The sequence below is a fragment of the Anomaloglossus baeobatrachus genome, chromosome 5 (assembly GCF_048569485.1).
Source record: "Anomaloglossus baeobatrachus isolate aAnoBae1 chromosome 5, aAnoBae1.hap1, whole genome shotgun sequence".
Classification (NCBI taxonomy): Eukaryota; Metazoa; Chordata; class Amphibia; order Anura; family Aromobatidae; genus Anomaloglossus; species Anomaloglossus baeobatrachus.
Window position 1 is genome coordinate 233,852,858 of NC_134357.1, and position 19,838 is coordinate 233,872,695.

Consider the following 19,838-nt stretch of genomic DNA (forward strand, 5'->3'; position numbering starts at 1 on the left):
GGAGATGGACTTGTAGCCTTGAGATTGCTCATGCTTCCTCACAATTTGGATTCTCAAGTCGTCAGACAGTTCTTTGGTCTTCTTTCTTTTCTCCATGATCAATGTGGTACACACAAGGACACAGGACAGAGGTTGAGTCAACTTTAATCCATGTCAACTGGCTGCAAGTGTGATTTAGTTATTGCCAACACCTGTTAGGTGCCACAGGTAAGTTACAGGTGCTGTTATTACACAAATTAGAGAAGCATCACATGATTTTTCAAACAGTGCCAATACTTTTGTCCACCCCCTTTTTATGTTTGGTGTGGAAATATATCCAATTTGGCTTTATGACAATTTTTTTTCTTTTTTTTTCATTGAAGACAAATTAAATGAAGATAATAATAACAAAGAATTTGTAATTGCAATTATTTTCAAGAAGAAAATGAGTATTATCTGACAGAATTGCAGGGGTGCCAATACTTTTGGCCAGCACTGAAACTCAAGACCAAAAACCAATAGTAACTGGTGCTTTGCCCTGTACACCAAACATCTACATGACTTTGCATTGCTGCAATATCACGGTCAAAGCATATGTATTTGTGGAAATATTCACACCCACATATGATGAAAAACTTAAAAAAAAACGAATTTTACCTATTTTTAGGTCAAATTTCTCAAAAAGGGTACCCCTAAAATATATTGATTCTGATATCATTAGAAAGAGCACATTTTTCTCTACAAGGATCATTGGTTGTTTTTTTTTGGAGTCTCTCAGTTTAAGAAAAGAAAAATGCCACTGAACATGGTGTTATTTATGCGCGTAATGCATTGATTTTGTGTTTGATTTTCAGATTCTTATCACGTGTTACAGAGTAGTATTGTTGCTAATGTAGCGCCCTGGACTAGCCAGGTCGTCACAGGTAACACACGCACACCCCCACCCTCACTAGACAGTAACATTAGCCAAACACAAAACCCTTGTTGCCTCCCTCCAGGGTCTGATGTCCACACCAGGTGGGCGGAGCAAAGCGGTTGGCCCCGCCCGCCGATGAGTTCACAGGCCTGGAGGTGGGAAAAAGTGTCAGAGAGGAGTTGGAGTTGAGTCCAGGAGGTGGAAGTGAGAGGAATGACGTGAAGAGTGTCTGGGTTGGTAGCTCAGGCACTGACAACAAGGTTGGCAGACGGTGGTGGCCATCTGCAGGAGTGGTGAATCAACGCGGAACCGTAGGACCGGGGATGGGCGACGGCCCGCCGGTACCGACCGGGGAGCGAAGTGAAGCCAGCACACACAGGCAGGGCCATCGGACCCCGGCTAGGCTTGGAGCCGCCGTCAACAGTCAAATCCGAGTGTGACAGGGACCCCAGGGGTTTCCTAACAGCCAAAGACCCGTTAGAAGGCAACCGCCCGTACCGTGAGGGTTAACAGCTACCGCCTAAGGTTAGAGACCCAAGGGCCAGCGCCTGTGGGCAAACGGGATCCTCCGGCACCCATACATTGGGGAGCGGACTACCGTTGGGAACCCATCGTAGTCAAGACAGTACACTAAGGTGCAGGGAAACACAGCCGCCATCACCTGTCCAGGGAGAGACACAGCAGCCGGCTGTGGGACCCGTCCATCCAGCCGTTTGGTTTACCGAGGACTTTGTGCATCTCTTGCTGAGTAAGTATGCCCGTGCCATCCAGCACCGTGCCGCGCTGCCCCTGCAACCCTGCACCTCACCAACCCTGCCTCCCCGTCACACCATCGGGCCCCGGGACCACCGACCCCTACCCACGGAGGGGGAAAACAACATCCCAGCTGCTCCCCGCCATCGCTCCCGGGATCCCCGTCACCAGCAGCGGTGGTGCCCATCTTCACTACAACCCGTGGGTGGCGTCACAGACTAAATCTCCCAAACCAATCACCCCTTTTCACTCACGGGCGAGGAGCGCCGCTCGAGTCCCCGGATCCGGCCCACCGCTCGAGCCACCGAGCAGCAGCCGTAGCAGCGCCAGACCCGAGCGTTAACGAGCGCATCCGGCCGCGTCCTCCCCGCCCGCGACAACTTGGCGCTGTGAACAGGATAGAACTGATCTACCTATCGGTAGAAGAAATGATGAAGCGCCGCCATCTTTGGCGCGAAAATCTGCCGCTCGAGCATCTTCTCCGAGCAGGGAAGGGGCGAAAGCGAAGCCTCGCCCCCAACAAGCGGAAGTGCTGAGGAGATCCAAGGGGGACGGGGCAAAGATGTCTGCGCCCGACGGAGCTGTTGGAGGAGTGGCGGTTGCAGCTGCCACCGCACCCGTAGTTGGAAACGGGATAACCCATGCTCCGGCCACAGGAGCGGGGGAGGCCGCGGGCCCAGCGGTCGCCCAGGTGATGCCGTTCTCCCTGCCCTATGTGCCCGGTGCTACCTGGGTACCGCAGTTCGATGGGAAGCCTGATGCTTTGCAGGTGTTCCGGAAAAAGATTAGCCCGGTCCTCGATTTATATCCCTTGGCTGATAGGCAACGGGCAGCGGTAGTGTTAGGGCAGCTAACTGGCGCGGCTGAGCAGGAGGCGGAGACCTGGACCGACGCGGACCGGGCCTCGGTGACTACTATTTTCGAGAAACTACAAGTCGCTATTGAGACCCGCACAGAAGCAGAGCTGCGGATACAGTTTTATCAGTGCCGACAACGGCCTGCGGACAATGTAAGAGACTACGCCCTGCGCCTGCAATCAGCCCTCCGTACACTGAAGCTGGTGGACACTATTAATGATGCGGACAGCAATAAGATGCTAGTAGAACAATTCCTGCAAGGGCTGGGGTCCGTGGAAGACCGCAAGCAGCTACGGCTGTGGGCCCTAGAACACCCCAATCTGGACTTTACAGTGCTGAAAGAGCGGGCCATCAAGGCCCTGCAGGCCCCAACGCCAGACGCTTCTGAGGCGGCTTCATGGCCGGCTGAGACCGCTCCTATCACGGTGGCACCTCCACCCCCGGCTCTACCGGCCCCTGCAGCGCCCGTCGGGATGATGGAGGAACTAGTGGCCCAGGTCCGCCGCATGGATGGAGACCTAGCCAAGATCCTCGCCGCACTCCAGCTTCCGACGAGAGTCAAAATACTTTTCTTTTTATTTTGTAGTGAAAAATGTGCAAAAAGTGCTGTACAATAGTCCGCCAATCACAAAGTTTCGGCCATTATGGCCTTCTTCAGGTCGGACAGGCTGAATATAATATATACAAAAAAAACAAAACAAAAATACAGGACATCCATCAGTATAGAATATTGGAACAAATGAAGACATCATAACATGCATATTAGGATAACAGAAAATCAAAATAAGAGACAATGATATAGAATCATGGGTACACTGAGTTAGCAAACGCGTCAGCATAAATGATTCAGAGTGAAGTAGAGAAGATGTAACTAACCAAAATGGGTGTTCCCATGCGTCCATAGTAATATGTGTGCGTTTGTATGATGTAAATACTATGTGACGTATATGGTAAAGAGGCTCACCTTAAGAATAGAGGGACACAAAGTGGATGAATATGCACAGGACACTATTGTTTGACCTATGGTATAATAGAATTGGTCATATTATGAAATAATGGAGTCAGGATGTCACGTTTAAAAGATTGTTGTGTAACCGTACCAATGCTGGGATGCTGTATGGATCAAGAGATGCAAGATAGTCAGTTTCGGAATGCACTATAGGTAGAAGGTAGCACTAGGGAAAGATAACAAATATATAAAATAAAGGAAATCAAGACTATGTGTGGTTTGACGTGCAATGGTTACCTGTTATCAAAACGTATCAATCCCAGACATTGTATTTAATCAGTAGTATGGTGGTGCATGGTCATGCACAAAGGGTCTGGATTACATCGGAGCCAACACCTATAGCAGATGACATATATCCTGGTAAATGTGATTCATAAGAGGAATGTCATAGGGGATGACAAAAAATCGTAAATTACCTCAGTGATCTATAGTATGTGGATAAGTCTCTGATGTAATCAGAAGTCTAAGATGGCCTGTGGAATGCGGTGATTTCTATTGAGGACCAAAAAGAGAGGGAGAAAGAGAGGGAGAAAAAGAGGGAGAAAGAGAGGGAGAAAGAGAGAGAAAGAGAGAGAAAGAAAGGGAAAAAGAGAGAAAGAGAGAGAAAGAGAGAGAAGAGAAGAGAGAAAGAGAGAGGAAGAGAGAGAAAGAGAGAGAAAGAGAGAGGAAGAGAGAGAAAGAGAGAGGAAGAAAGGGAAAAAGAGAGAAAGAGAAAGAAAGAGAGAGGAAGAGAGAGAAAGAGAGAGGAAGAGAGAGAAAAAGAGAGAAAGAGAGAGAAAGAAAGAGAGAGAGAAGAGAGAGAGAAAAGAGAGAGAAAAGGAGAGAGGAGAAAGAGAGAAAGAGATAGAAAGAGAGAGAGAGAGAAAGAGAGAGAAAGAGAGAGAGAGAGAAAGAGAGAGAAAAAGGAGAGTAAAGGAAAGGGGGGAGAAGAAGAAAAGATAGAAGAGAGTAGATATGTTAACATATGAAATAGAGTAAATACCAGATATGAATAAACATGGAGGATAAACAGACAGATAGTTATAGTATACCTGGAGTAATGTATAGGGGCCAAGGGTAAGAGGCCACAATGTGGTCACAATTGTCAGCAATTGGAAGAGAATGGATGTTGGTTCAGGTAACTACCTGACTGTATGAGAGAAAGAGAGGATATTGAAAAAAAGAGCCAAAGAAAGGATACTATGAGCCATGAAAGACGGAAGAGCATAGTGGGGAAAAGGATCTATACCTGAGACTCCACTGGTATTTGGTCTGGATAGGGGTCCTTGTGGTACAGTGGCAGGAGGTCCGGGTAGCTAATGGATTAAGAGTAAGAGGGAGGAGGGATCGCTCTGTAAGTATCAATGGCCTAATGAATGTGTCCCAATCATCAAGATGAGCCACTTACCATGTGCCTGCGTGGTGTCAGGGGTGAACCGCTCGTCCTATGGGTAGTGAGACCTGGCTGTAAGTGATCTATTTAACAAGGACGGTGTCGCAACGTCACTTCCGGTTTTGGGCTGTCAATCCACAATGGAGCCGGAAACGCATTACTGCGCATGCGCGGAGGGAGGAATACACAAGCCAGTTGTTGTGGGAGGTGGTTGCCTGGCAATAGGCGTCATGCCACTGGGTGGAGCGTAGGGTGGGAGTGTTAGAGCGCTCATGTGCCTATGAGGGCGTGTTTTCAGGGCACATAGGAGCTCCTTTACAGAACTAACATCATCTTTGTGGTGGGGGGCATCTTATATATGATCCTGGGCCACCACTAGCCTTTCACTCGCTCCTGCACTTATGCCCTGTTTCTATCTGGGACCACCGGCCGGCATCACTATGTGCCCTGAAAACACGCCCCTCATAGGCACATGAGCGCTCTAACACTCCCACCCTATGCTCCACCCAGTGGCATGACTCCTATTGCCAGGCAACCACCTCCCACAACAACTGGTTTGTGTATTCCTCTCTCCGCGCATGCGCAGTAATGCGTTTCCGGCTCCATTGTGGATTGACAGCCCAAAACCGGAAGTGACGTTGCGACACCGTCCTTGTTAAATAGATCACTTACAGCCAGGTCTCAGTACCCATAGGACGAGCGGTTCACCCCCTGACACCACGCAGGCACATGGTAAGTGGCTCATCTTGATGATTGGGACACATTCATTTAGGCCATTGATACTTACAGAGCGATCCCTCCTCCCTCTTACTCTTAATCCATTAGCTACCCGGACTCCTACCACTGTACCACAAGGACCCCTATCCAGACCAAATACCAGTGGAGTCTCAGGTATAGATCCTTTTCCCACTATGCTCTTCCGTCTTTCATGGCTCATAGTATCCTTTCTTTGGCTCTTTTTTTCAATATCCTCTCTTTCTCTCATACAGTCAAGTAGTTACCCTGAACCAACATCCATTCTCTTCCAATTGCTGACAATTGTGACCACATTGTGGCCTCTTACCTTGGCCCCTATACATTACTCCAGGTTATACTATAACTATCTGTCTGTTTATCCTCCATGTTTATTCATATCTGGTATTTACTCTATTTCATATGTTAACATATCTACTCTCTTCTATCTTTTCTTCTTCTCCCCCCTTTCCTTTACTCTCCTTTTTCTCTCTCTTTCTCTCTCTTTCTCTCTCTCTCTCTCTCTCCTTTTCCTCTCTTTCTCTCTCTTTCTCTCTCTCTTTTTCTCTCTTTTCTCTCTCTTTTTCTCTCTTTTTCTCTCTTTTTCTCTCTCTTTCTCTCTCTTTCTCTCTCTCTTCCTTTTTCTTTCTCTTTTTCCCTTTCTTTCTCTCTCTCTTTCCTCTCTCTTTCTCTCTCTTTCTCTCTCTCTTTCTCTCTCTCTTTCTCTCTTTTTCCCCTTTATTTCTCTCTCTTTCTCTCTTTCTCCCTCTCTTTCTCCCTCTCCTTTCTCCACTCTCTTTCTCCCTCTCTTTCTCCCTCTCTTTCTCCCTCTCTTTTTGGTCCTCAATAGAAATCACCCGCATTCCACAGGCCATCTTAGACTTCTGATTATGTCAGAGACTTATCCACATACTATGGATCACTGAGGTAATTTACGATTTTTTGTCATGCCCTATGACATTCCTCTTATGAATCACATTTACCAGGATATATGTCATCTGCTATAGGTGTTGGCTCCGATGTAATCCAGACCCTTTGTGCATGACCATGCACCACCATACTACTGATTAAATACAATGTCTGGGATTGATACGTTTTGATAACAGGTAACCATTGCACGTCAAACCACACATAGTCTTGATTTCCTTTATTTTATATATTTGTTATCTTTCCCTAGTGCTACCTTCTACCTATAGTGCATTCCGAAACTGACTATCTTGCATCTCTTGATCCATACAGCATCCCAGCATTGGTACGGTTACACAACAATCTTTTAAACGTGACATCCTGACGCCATTATTTCATAATATGACCAATTCTATTATACCATAGGTCAAACAATAGTGTCCTGTGCATATTCATCCACTTTGTGTCCTTCTATTCTTAAGGTGAGCCTCTTTACCATATACGTCACATAGTATTTACATCATACAAACGCACACATATTACTATGGACGCATGGGAACACCCATTTTGGTTAGTTACATCTTCTCTACTTCACTCTGAATCATTTATGCTGACGCGTTTGCTAACTCAGTGTACCCATGGTTCTATATCATTGTCTCTTATTTTGATTTTCTGTTATCCTAATATGCATGTTATGATGTCTTCATTTGTTCCAATATTCTATACTGATGGATGTCCTGTATTTTTGTTTTGTTTTTTTGTATATATTATATTCAGCCTGTCCGACCTGAAGAAGGCCATAATGGCCGAAACGTTGTGATTGGCGGACTATTGTACAGCACTTTTTGCACATTTTTCACTACAAAATAAAAAGAAAAGGATTTTGACATCAACTTCACGTTTTCTGTTTTCTGTGTCTCAAAGGGTGATAGTGAGTGTGCCGGAGTTCCTATACTGTCTGACTTATTTTTCTCCTGAGCACCCACAAGAGGTGATGCGAGGTTTTGTCTGCATCAGTACATTATTTTTGACCTAGCTCCCTCATCCCCCTACGAGACATTATCTCTTCCTTTTTTTGGGTTTGCCCATGTCGCAAACAAATTTTTCTACGTTTTCCTACAACGAGACAGAGACAAATGATATAGTCTCAAAGGTTACCACGTCAAACACTTTCCTCAATATACCATCAGAAGATATTAGAAAGAGGGATTTTGAGAGAGCATTACAGAGACACGCCTCCTTGGATCTCCATTTGGTAACCCTTGCAGAATATCACAGAACTAAAAGAATTCCAAGGTGTTTACGTGTCTCACTTAGACCTACAATTTTTGCTGATAATAACGATTTTTGTGACAAGTTCGAGGCCATCCTGAATAAATGTTCTATGGACATCATAACCCTTACGATTGATTTTTTACAAAAGGAGGTGAACCAACTATCTGACAACATTCAAACAATTGAAGTCCAACTAAAACAAGTCTTATCCACAACAGACCTTGAGAAACTCAAAAAGACCACTGAAGAATACATTTCGGACTTCAGGAGGACCTTGGAGGCGAAAAAAAGCAAAAAATTCCTACGAGACCAGGAGGACTACGCCCAGGGAACCGTCTATAGATGGCGCTCAGGGGAATCCTCCTCCTTCTCAAGACGCACCCCAAGGTTCACAGACAACTCCTCCTCCGGAAGTTCAGATGTGGACTCGCGACCGCAACGCCATCAAACCAATTTTTTAGGACAGCGCCGTCCTCCCACAAAAAGACGAGGAGGGGGCAGAGGCGGAGATCACCATTATCGGGAGAACAGAGTGTGGACGAGGTCACAGGTAATGAGAATCTAGTTTACAACATTTCCTCGTACAGTCTATCTCCCTCTGAACACTCAGTCCTTCAGAAGGGCTTATCGTACAGTCCTACTCCCCAATATGACTCCTTTACCGTCCAACAAGAATTAGACAGGTTCTACAGGTCGGTGCGACTGAAAACACATTTTAGTAACACCGATTACACAAACCCAGTAGGTGATGATCCACCGACTTCTTCCTTTTGTTTTTCACCTAAAAATTTACAACTTAAAACAAATAGCCCTTGCATGCCTCCCAAGACCTATCATCCAGTTGAAACCTCCATTTCATTAGTTTCACATGACATTGAGGCACTAAACAAACGGATTCACACAGGTGAATTCAACATTAAAAACAACCTATCTATTGAGGAGTCTAGAGCCCTACAGAGTCTTAAAGACAATCAGTCAATCATAATCAAACCAGCTGACAAGGGGGGCGCTATAGTCATCCTAGACCGACAGTACTACATCACCGAGATTATGGGACAACTGTCCGATAGATCAACTTACGAACCAGTTCCTCATAATCCCACCGCGGATATTGCCTCCCTGGTCAGATCCATGGCCCAACAATATTTTGAACGTGGCACAATAGATCAAAAATTAAGAGATTTCCTGAATAATCCACATCCCATCACCCCTTTTTTTTATACCCTTCCAAAGATCCACAAACATTTGACTCAACCCCCCGGTAGACCCATAGTGGCTTCCACCGATTCAGTTCTCTCACCTCTGGCCAAAACTATTGAAAAAATCTTATCACCATTTGTCCCTCTAACACCATCTTATCTCAAGGATACATCTCACTTTTTAGAGATACTCACTGATTTACGTCAAGTCCCGACCACAGCTCAATTTGTCACATTGGATGTCAATTCATTATACACCAGCATTAACCATCACGATGGCCTACTGGCCGTACACTGGTTCCTGGATCAATTTACTACCTTACCGGCCGATAATAAGGAATTCTGCATGGATCTCCTTAAGATTATCCTTGAAAAAAACTTTTTTCTATTCCAGGACCAGTTTTACATGCAGCGTAGGGGGACCGCAATGGGCTCTAATGTCGCGCCCCCCTACGCAAACATCTTTATGGCGTCCTTTGAAGACAAATATATACACTCTCATCCCCTAATCGTACGTCATGCTCTATTATGGCGTCGATATATCGACGATATTTTTGTGATTTGGGACGGCCCCCTTGAGACATTGATGACATTTTTTAGTGAGATCAATACATTTTTACCAGGTTTAACATTTACCATCCATCACAGTATTAATGAGATCAATTTCTTGGACTGCATGATCATTAAAAACAGTGATGGCACTATCTCAACTGACATTTACACAAAACCGACAGACAGGAACAGCCTTCTTCATTTTACAAGTAGTCATCCCAAACACACCAAAAACTCCCTACCGATTAGCCAACACACTAGAGTTGACCGTATAGTGAGTTGTAGTGAGGCCCGCATAGTGAGACACAGGGAGATGGGCAACAAATTCATACAGCGAGGATATCCTGCCAATATAGCCAACAATAAGACATCTCGTCCATCTGATCCATCAATACAATCCAATCGTATTCCTTTGGTGAATACTTTCATCCTTTCTCTCCATTAGTGAAGAAAATAGTATTGAAACACTGGCCACTTTTAGGCCTCGCTTATCCTCAGATCAATGAATTTCAGGCATCCCCATTATTTTGCTATAAGAAGTCACCCAACATCAGGGACAAACTTGTCCGAGCCGACATAGGCTCTTCCACCCAGGTCCCCAAACAGAGATTTCTACATAACCCACAATTTGGCACTTTTCCCTGTCTCAGATGTGCACAGTGCTCAAATGTTACCAAGGGCAGCTCCTTCACTCATCCTAGAACAGGTGAATCTTTCCAAATCAGAGATTTTTTTACATGTGACAGCTCCTACGTGGTCTACTATATAAAGTGTCCTTGCGGTCTCGGATATGTTGGGGAGACTACCCAGCATGTCCGAGACCGCATAAACAAACACAAGTCCGACATCAGATGTGGACGCACTTTGTTGCCTATCCCTTCCCATTTCATTTCAGCAGGGCATAGGATTTCTCAACTTAGATTCCAGGTCATTGACCAGGTGGGCATGCACCGTAGGGGTGGGGATAGGGTTAAACTACTCCGCGAAAGGGAGGCGCGATGGATTCATACCCTGGGGACTCTTGAACCCCATGGTCTGAATCGCAAATATGAATTAGGTTTTTGATGATTTTACATACCTGTGATCTCGTTTATCCATCATGCATTAACACAATGTACTAATATGCTTTCTCCCTCTATGTATACTTACATGCCATCTCCTGCATAGGATCTCTCAGAGTCCTTTATCTGGTAATGATGTTTACATTGTCACTCAATTGTTGCACTATTATGACATTCATTATACAGCCGATAATATACCACATTCTCACAGCAATAAGAATGTACCTATAATAGATGTCATTCACTGGTTTGATGTTATATGTGCTTTCTATTGCATTTCATGTTTTCTAATTTTATCCTCTTTTTTGCTCCTTTACAGAACTAACATCATCTTTGTGGTGGGGCATCTTATATATGATCCTGGGCCACCACTAGCCTTTCACTCGCCCCTGCACTTATGCCCTGTTTCCATCTGGGACAACCGGCCGGCATCACTATGTGCCCTGAAAACATGCCCTCATAGGCACATGAGCGCTCTAACACTCCCACCCTACGCTCCACCCAGTGGCATGACGCCTATTGCCAGGCAACCACCTCCCACAACAACTGGCTTGTGTATTCCTCCCTCCGCGCATGCGCAGTAATGCGTTTCCGGCTCCATTGTGGATTGACAGCCCAAAACCGGAAGTGACGTTGCGACACCATCCTTGTTAAATAGATCACTTACAGCCAGGTCTCACTACCCATAGGACGAGCGGTTCACCCCTGACACCACGCAGGCACATGGTAAGTGGCTCATCTTGATGATTGGGACACATTCATTAGGCCATTGATACTTACAGAGCGATCCCTCCTCCCTCTTACTCTTAATCCATTAGCTACCCGGACTCCTACCACTGTACCACAAGGACCCCTATCCAGACCAAATACCAGTGGAGTCTCAGGTATAGATCCTTTTCCCACTATGCTCTTCCGTCTTTCATGGCTCATAGTATCCTTTCTTTGGCTCTTTTTTTCAATATCCTCTCTTTCTCTCATACAGTCAGGTAGTTACCTGAACCAACATCCATTCTCTTCCAATTGCTGACAATTGTGACCACATTGTGGCCTCTTACCCTTGGCCCCTATACATTACTCCAGGTATACTATAACTATCTGTCTGTTTATCCTCCATGTTTATTCATATCTGGTATTTACTCTATTTCATATGTTAACATATCTACTCTCTTCTATTTTTTCTTCTTCTCCCCCCTTTCCTTTACTCTCCTCTTTCTCTCTCTTTCTCTCTCTTTCTCTCTCTTTCTCTCTCTCTCCTTTTCTCTCTCTCTCTCTTGCTCTCTCTTTTTCTCTCTCTTTCTCTCTCTTTCTCTCTCTTTCTCTCTCTTTCTCTCTTTCTTCCTCTCTCTTTCTCTCTCTTTCTCTCTCTCTTTCTCTCTCTTTCTCTCTCTTTCTCTCTCTCGTTCTCTCTTTCTTTCTCTTTCTCTCTTTTTCCCTTTCTTTCTCTCTCTTTCTCTCTCTTTCTCTCTCTTTCTCTCTCTTTCTCTCTCTTTCTCTCTCTTTCTCCCTCTTTCTCTCTCTTTCTCCCTCTCTTTCTCCCTCTCTTTCTCCCTCTCTTTCTCCCTCTCTTTCTCCCTCTCTTTTTGGTCCTCAATAGAAATCACCGCATTCCACAGGCCATCTTAGACTTCTGATTACGTCGGAGACTTATCCACATACTATGGATCACTGAGGTAATTTACGATTTTTTGTCATCCCCTATGACATTCCTCTTATGAATCACATTTACCAGGATATATGTCATCTGCTATAGGTGTTGGCTCCGATGTAATCCAGACCCTTTGTGCATGACCATGCACCACCATACTACTGATTAAATAAATGTCTGGGATTGATACGTTTTGATAACAGGTAACCATTGCACGTCAAACCACACATAGTCTTGATTTCCTTTATTTTATATATTTGTTATCTTTCCCTAGTGCTACCTTCTACCTATAGTGCATTCCGAAACTGACTATCTTGCATCTCTTGATCCATACAGCATCCCAGCATTGGTACGGTTACACAACAATCTTTTAAACGTGACATCCTGACGCCATTATTTCATAATATGACCAATTCTATTATACCATAGGTCAAACAATAGTGTCCTGTGCATATTCATCCACTTTGTGTCCCTCTATTCTTAAGGTGAGCCTCTTTACCATATACGTCACATAGTATTTACATCATACAAACGCACACATATTACTATGGACGCATGGGAACACACATTTTGGTTAGTTACATCTTCTCTACTTCACTCTGAATCATTTATGCTGACGCGTTTGCTAACTCAGTGTACCCATGATTCTATATCATTGTCTCTTATTTTGATTTTCTGTTATCCTAATATGCATGTTATGATGTCTTCATTTGTTCCAATATTCTATACTGATGGATGTCCTGTATTTTTGTTTTGTTTTTTTGTATATATTATATTCAGCCTGTCCGACCTGAAGAAGGCCATAATGGCCGAAACGTTGTGATTGGTGGACTATTGTACAGCACTTTTTGCACATTTTTCACTACAAAAAAAGAAAAGGATTTTGACATCAACTTCACGTTTTCTGTTTTTCTGTGTCTCTAAGGGTGATAGTGAGTGTGCCGGAGTTTCTATACTGTCTGACTTATTTTTCTCCTGAGCACCCACAAGAGGTGATGCGAGGTTTTCTCTGCATCCGCCGAGAGACAAGCCCCCAGGAGGGATCCAGCTCGCCGACTGCCCGGAGGACGTCCCCTGGATGCAGCGGAGAAGGACCAGTGATTCACGGTATGGGCCTCCTATTTGTTACAGGTGCAGCAAGCCTGGCCACTACTCTAGGCGGTGCCCGTTAAACGAGCAACCCGTGGGGCCAAGGGCCAATACTCAGGAGTAGATACCAACAGCCCCCCCGATTGGCGAGACCGGTACGTCGGAGCTCGCCCTATCATCCCCCTGGCAGTGGACGGCGTCCCGCTCATGGCCCTCTTGGACACAGGATCACAGGTAACCACTATAGCATATACACTGTACCAGCAGTATTGGGGCACTGACGAACTTGCCCCCTCTGATGATAGCCTGACCCTTGTCGCAGCCAATGGACTCCCGCTAACCCAGGTGGGGTACAAGCAAGTGACCCTGACTGTGGGACGTGCAGAGTTAAAGAATCAAGGGATGATTGTGGTAATGAATGAACCTAGTGATCATACCCCGAAAATAATCTTAGGGACCAATGTGATGGAGCATTGTATGAGTGAGGTGCCGCCACAGCAGGAGGAGGCCGACAGAGGGCTGTGCAACGTGAGATCCGAGCCCTTCTGTATCGGCAGCAAGTGAACTCAACTGGCGGAGAGATTGGTGGAGTGAGGGTGATGGATGTGGCCCCCTTAGTAGTGCCACCTCGAAGTGAGATGATGATTTGGTGCAGGCCAGCAGTAGGCCCCCAGGGCTGGTTGACGTTAAAAAGGGGAGAGTGCCTGTAAGAGTGCTGAATTGTGGAGAGGAGGAAGTCAGGCTCCCCCGTTACGCTACCCGCGCCAAGTTGCTCACCCTAGACCCTCACACCATTCACAAAGCCGCCCCTCCTACCTCAGCATCCCCTGCCAGTAACCATGCACCCCCTGAACAGTTAGAAGAGTGGTGCCAGGAACTACACGTAGGTACTGAAACCACACCCACGCATCACAAAGAGGGGGTATACAGGGTAGTGAAAGAGTATGAACAGGTTTTCAGCAAGCACCCATTAGATTTCGGGAGGATTAAGGGGATTCAACACCATATTGTTAGGGCCAGGTGGACGGGCAGACCCAGGAGGTGGATCCACTGGGCCGAACTCCTTGATGATGGTAAGGGGTCCGGTAGCTGGAGCACTACTGGTAGCAGGACAGTCCGTGCACAAGAGTAGAATGGTGAAGTCCCTGGGACCACGGAGTCACTGATGGTAGTCCGGGTGACGGAGCTCCGGTTCGGAAGCCGAGATGTTGTCAGGCGTAGTCCGGAACCGATGGAGCAAGATGACGGGTCACCGCAGGGATCAGAGATGAAACGGACTGTCAGGATGGCAGATAGGCAGCGTTCGGGGCTCGGGATTCGGCAGGACCGGATGGCGAGGCAAGATCGGCTCTAGAAGAGAGAGAGGTGAGTATCTCACAGGAACACAAGGAGACCTGACTCCTAGCTTAGGAAACACGAAGAACAGGCCCCGCCCACTTGGACACTTAACCCCTTTATACCCTGTACCTGTGAGACCAATTTCCTGTTAATGGACGCTGGCCCTTTAAGAAAGGGTCAATGACCGCGCGCGCGCCCTAATGCGCATGCGCGAGGCCCGGGTGCCAGAAGCCAGGGCAGGGAGCGGTGAGGAGGAAGCAGCAGAGCCGGACTGAGGCTGAGAAGCCGACGAGCGCCGGGAGCGGGGACCAGGACGCCTGGGAAGCGGAGGCACAGGAGGCTGGAGACCGGGGAGAGACGCAGGGGAGCCGGGGAGCGTGGCAGGTGAGCCGGGGAGCAGGGGAAGGGACCCGGGGAGCGTGACACATATCCCTACAGGCCTACACCCACCCATCAAAGAGAGGTATAGGCCCATTCCACCAGCACACTATCAATGCGCCAAAGACATGTTGAGGAACATGAAGGAGGCAGGGGTCATTCGGGAAAGTTGTAGTCCCTGGGCAGCCCCACTGATGCTGGTAAAGAAGAAGGACAGCACCATGAGAATGTGTGTGGATTACCGGAAGATCACCCAGATCACGCATAAAGATGCCTATCCTCTCCCCCCGTTTCGAAGAGTCACTAGCTGCACTGAGAACTGCTAACTTCTTCTCTACCCTTGACCTTACTAGCGGGTACTGGCAGGTAGCGGTCGCACCAGAGGACCGTGATAAGACGGCATTCGCCACTCCCATGGGACTCTGCGAGTTTAACAGCATTCCGTTCGGGCTGTGCAATGCCCCTGGAACTTCCAACGGCTCATGGAGTGCTGCCTGGGACATCTCAATTTTGAAACGGTCCTACTGTACCTGGACGATGTGATCGTGTATTCCCAAACGTATGAGGCCCATCTGGAACATCTGGCTGAAGTGTTCGCATCCCTAGCCAAATATGGGATGAAATTGAAGCCCTCTAAGTGCCACCTACTGAAACCCAGGGTGCAGTACCTCAGACATGTGGTGGGCGCAGAAGGCGTCGCCCCAGATCCCGAAAAGATCACCGCCATTCAGGACTGGCCGAGGCCGACCACGGTGAGAGAGGTGAGACAGTTCCTGGGCCTGGTCGGCTACTATCGCCGCTTCATTAAGGGATATACGAAGATGGCCGCCCCCATGCAAGACCTCCTCGTGGGACAGACCAAGGGTGGCAGGCCCTCTGGAACCCCGTTGGCGTGGGAAGAGAAGCATGAAGAGTCCTTCCACCAGCTGAAGACGGCCGGGGAAGAAATCCTGGCGTACCCCGACTATAGTCTCCCATACATCCTCTACACTGATGCCAGTGATGTAGGCTTGGGAGCCGTCCTGTCCCAGATCCAGAACGGAAGGGAAAAAGTGATCGCCTACGCCAGCAGAAAACTCCGGCCCACAGAGAGGAACCCTGAGAATTACAGCTCCTTCAAGCTTCAGTTCCTAGCCCTGGTGTGAACCATTACTGAGCGATTTCGCCATTACCTCGCAGCGGCTAAGTTCACCGCCTATACGGACAATAATCCATTAACCCATCTGGACACGGCCAAGCTGGGCGCATTGGAGCAGCGGTGGGTGGCCAGGCTGTCTAATTATGACTTCACGATCAAGTACCGAGCCGGCCGCAAGAACACCAACGCGGACGCGCTATCCCGGATTCCCCACCTATCGGATGAGGGGTCAGAAGGGGATGATCTCGCAGAAATCGAGCTGCCCGCATTCCACCGGCCACCAGTCGAGAAGTTGCATGTCAAGCAGCAACAGGCGAGCCTGGACCCGCTACCCAGTCAGGGATGGCAAGAAGCCCAAGACCAAGCGCCTGCCGTCCAAGTGGTCAAGACCATGATTGAACAAGGTTCCGCTAGAATGGACCCTGCTGCTCCTCCCGAGGCCCAACGGCTGTGGAAAGAACGAGCCCGGCTGCATCTGGTCCAGGGAAAATGTGGCTTCCTGGACAAGCCAGGTCGTCACAGGTACTGCAACAACACACCCCACACCCCGAGATAGGCACATCAGTCACATACAAATCCTTGTTGCCTCCCTCCAGGGGCTGATGTCCACACCAGGTGGGGTGGAGCCAGGCGGTTGGCCCCACCCACTGAGGAGTACACAGTCCTGGAGGCGGGAAAAGGAAGTGAGTGGAGTTCAGTTCAGTTCAGTTAGGGAAGTGGTAGTGGAGGAGCAAACTGACAGTGTCCGGGTATGTGGCCCGGGCACATACAGCAAGGTTGGCAGATGGTGGTGGCCGTCTGCAGGAGAGGCCGATCGACGCGGAACCGTAGGATCGGGATCGGGCGGTGGCCCGCCGGTACCGAACCGGGGAGCGAAGAGAAGCCAGCACAAACCGGCAGGGCCTACGGACCCCGACCAGGCTTGGAGTCGCCGTTAAACCGGTCAAATCCGTTAGCGACGGGAACCTCCGAGGTTTCCTAGCAGCAAAGACCCGACAGAAGGCAACCGTCCAAACTGAGAAGGGAAACACAGCTACCGCCAAGGCTAAAGTTCCCAGGGCCAGAGCCTGTGAGCAAAAGGGGCTCCTCCAGCCCATATCTAAGCTAGGGAGCGGGTTACCGGTGAGAAGCCATCGGGACCGAAGGTACACAACAGGTGCAGGGAAAGGCAGCCACCACCAACCGTCTAGGAGTGACCACCACAGCCGGCTGCGGGACCCATCCATCCAGCCGTTTGTTTTACCAGAGACTCCGTATACGTTATTGGCTGAGTGAGTACCTCCGTGCCGTCCGGCACCGCGCTGCCCCCGCGACCCTGCACCTCTCTAACCCTGCCTCCCCTGTCTCACCTCACCGGGCCCCGGGACCACCCAAATCCCCCTAGCCAAGGAGGGGAAAGAAACATCTCGGCTGCTCCCCATCATCGCTCCCGGGATCCCCGTCCAGAGCAGCGGTGGTGCCCCAACCTCACCACAAACCGTGGGTGGCGTCACGGACAAACTCCCCAAACCCAAAACCACCCCTTTCACTCACGGGTGAGGAGCGCCGCTCGAGTCCCCGGATCCGGCCCACCGTTCGAGCCACTGAGCAGCAGCAGCAGCAGCGCCGGACCCGAGCGTTAGCAAGAGCACAGTGGCGGCGGCCTCCCCGCCCGCGGCAGAAACTGTATCGGGAACTGATCAACCCGAAGACCCATGAGAAGGTTCGTCAGCTGGTGGTTCCTCAGGCTAATGTGCCCACAGTTCTACGGGCTTACCATGATGGTGTCAGGCACTTTGGGTGGAAGAAGCTGGAGATGCTGTTGAGAGAGCGGTTCTATTGGAGTGGGATGCGGGAGTCTGTGGAGGCCTGGTGCCGAGAGTGTGGTCCCTGTGCACTGGGAAGAAGCAGGGACGAGGCCAGCCAGAAGGCCCCTCTACGCCCAATCATCACCCATCAGCCGCTGGAGTTGGTCGCCCTGGACCACGTCAAACTCACCCCTAGCCGAAGTGGGTACACCTACGCCCTGACCATTGTAGACCACTATTCGAGATTCATGGTGGTTGTCCCAGTCAAGGACCTGACCAGCCGTACTGCCGCTAGAGCATTCCAGGCCTACTTTTGCCGACCGCACGGGTACCCGTAGAGGGTGCTTACTGATCGGGGTCCGGCTTTTGAAGCGGAGGCGTTTCAAGAATTCTGCCAGTTATACGGCTGCAAGAAGATTCAGACCACGCCTTACCATGCCCAGACTAATGGCATGTGTGAGAAGATGAACCATCTGGTCCTGGGTCTCCTTAAGACGCTACCGTTAGAAGAGCGGAACCTGTGGCCAGAAAAAAATCTGCTGATCCAGTTTCCTCTGAATCAGATCCAGATGGAATGGAATGTTCTCCTGAAAGTCTAAATTCATGCTTAACATCCATTGGCATCTCTCCTCTGAAATATCCACGGGTAAGCCAGCGGGATTCACTTGGATATGCAAGGAGAAAGATAAGCCAGGTACAAAATGCATTTTCTAGCAAGATTGCTTCAATTGGAGGGCTTGAGCCGAAAGACATTGAGCAAACAAAAACAGCACAGTGCAAAATGTGTCTGGATTACAATCACCTTTTTGCAGATTTGAAGCAAAAGCTGCAGGTGTCCAGTCAGGCAGAAAAGGTCCAAATCTTGACATTGGCACCTAAAAGTTGGTCCATTAAGGCTATATCAGACGAATTCGGTGTCTCTGAACGAATGGTCAAACAAGCTCGAAAGCTTAAATGTGAACATGGGATCTTAGCCTTACCTACAATCAAGTGTGGCAAGAAAGTTTCTGAGGAAGTGAAGAAAAAGGTGCAGGCATTTTTTGAGGATGATGAATTCAGTCGAATGTGCCCTGGTAAAAAAGACTATGTATCAGTGCGAATAGCAGGAGAAAAAAAAGCAGATGCAAAAGCGACTATTACTGAGCAATATGAGGGAAATGTTTGTTGCCTATCGGGATCGGAATGGCCCTGAAATTGGATTTTCCAAGTTTTGTGAGCTTCGGCCAAAGTGGTGCGTAATCGATGGATCTGCTGGAACACATTCCGTTTGTGTGTGTACCATTCATCACTGTACCATTCAACAACTGACTATAGAAGCTTTCATTGAAGAATTGGTTTTGAAAATTCCTAAACTTTGTAGCCATCACTACATCGCCAAGCATCAAAGTTGCTATGTGAAATCGTTGAAGGAAAATCTGAGACCTGGAGAGCTTGTGATCCTTATGGACTTTGCTGAAAATTACTCATTTATTGTTCAAGATGCCATTCAAGGTTTCCACTGGGAAAATAGTCAAGCTACAGTATACCCATTTGTAATTTACTTCAAGGAGTTAAATGGTGAAGCTGCGCAAAACATCAGCTTGTGCATAATCAGTGATTGCTCACGACATGACACAGTTGCAGTCCACACTTTCTTAACAGTAATTGTGGAGTATCTCAAGACTCTCATCTAAGGGATTCGTCATATCCACTACTTCAGCGATGGATCTGCAGCCCAGTACAAAAATTTCAAAAATGTTCTCAACTTGTGCCACCACAATGCTGATTTCAATATCAGCGCTGAATGGAATTTTTTTGGTACCAGTCATGGAAAGTCGCCCTATGATGGGATTGGAGGGACAGCAAAGAGGTT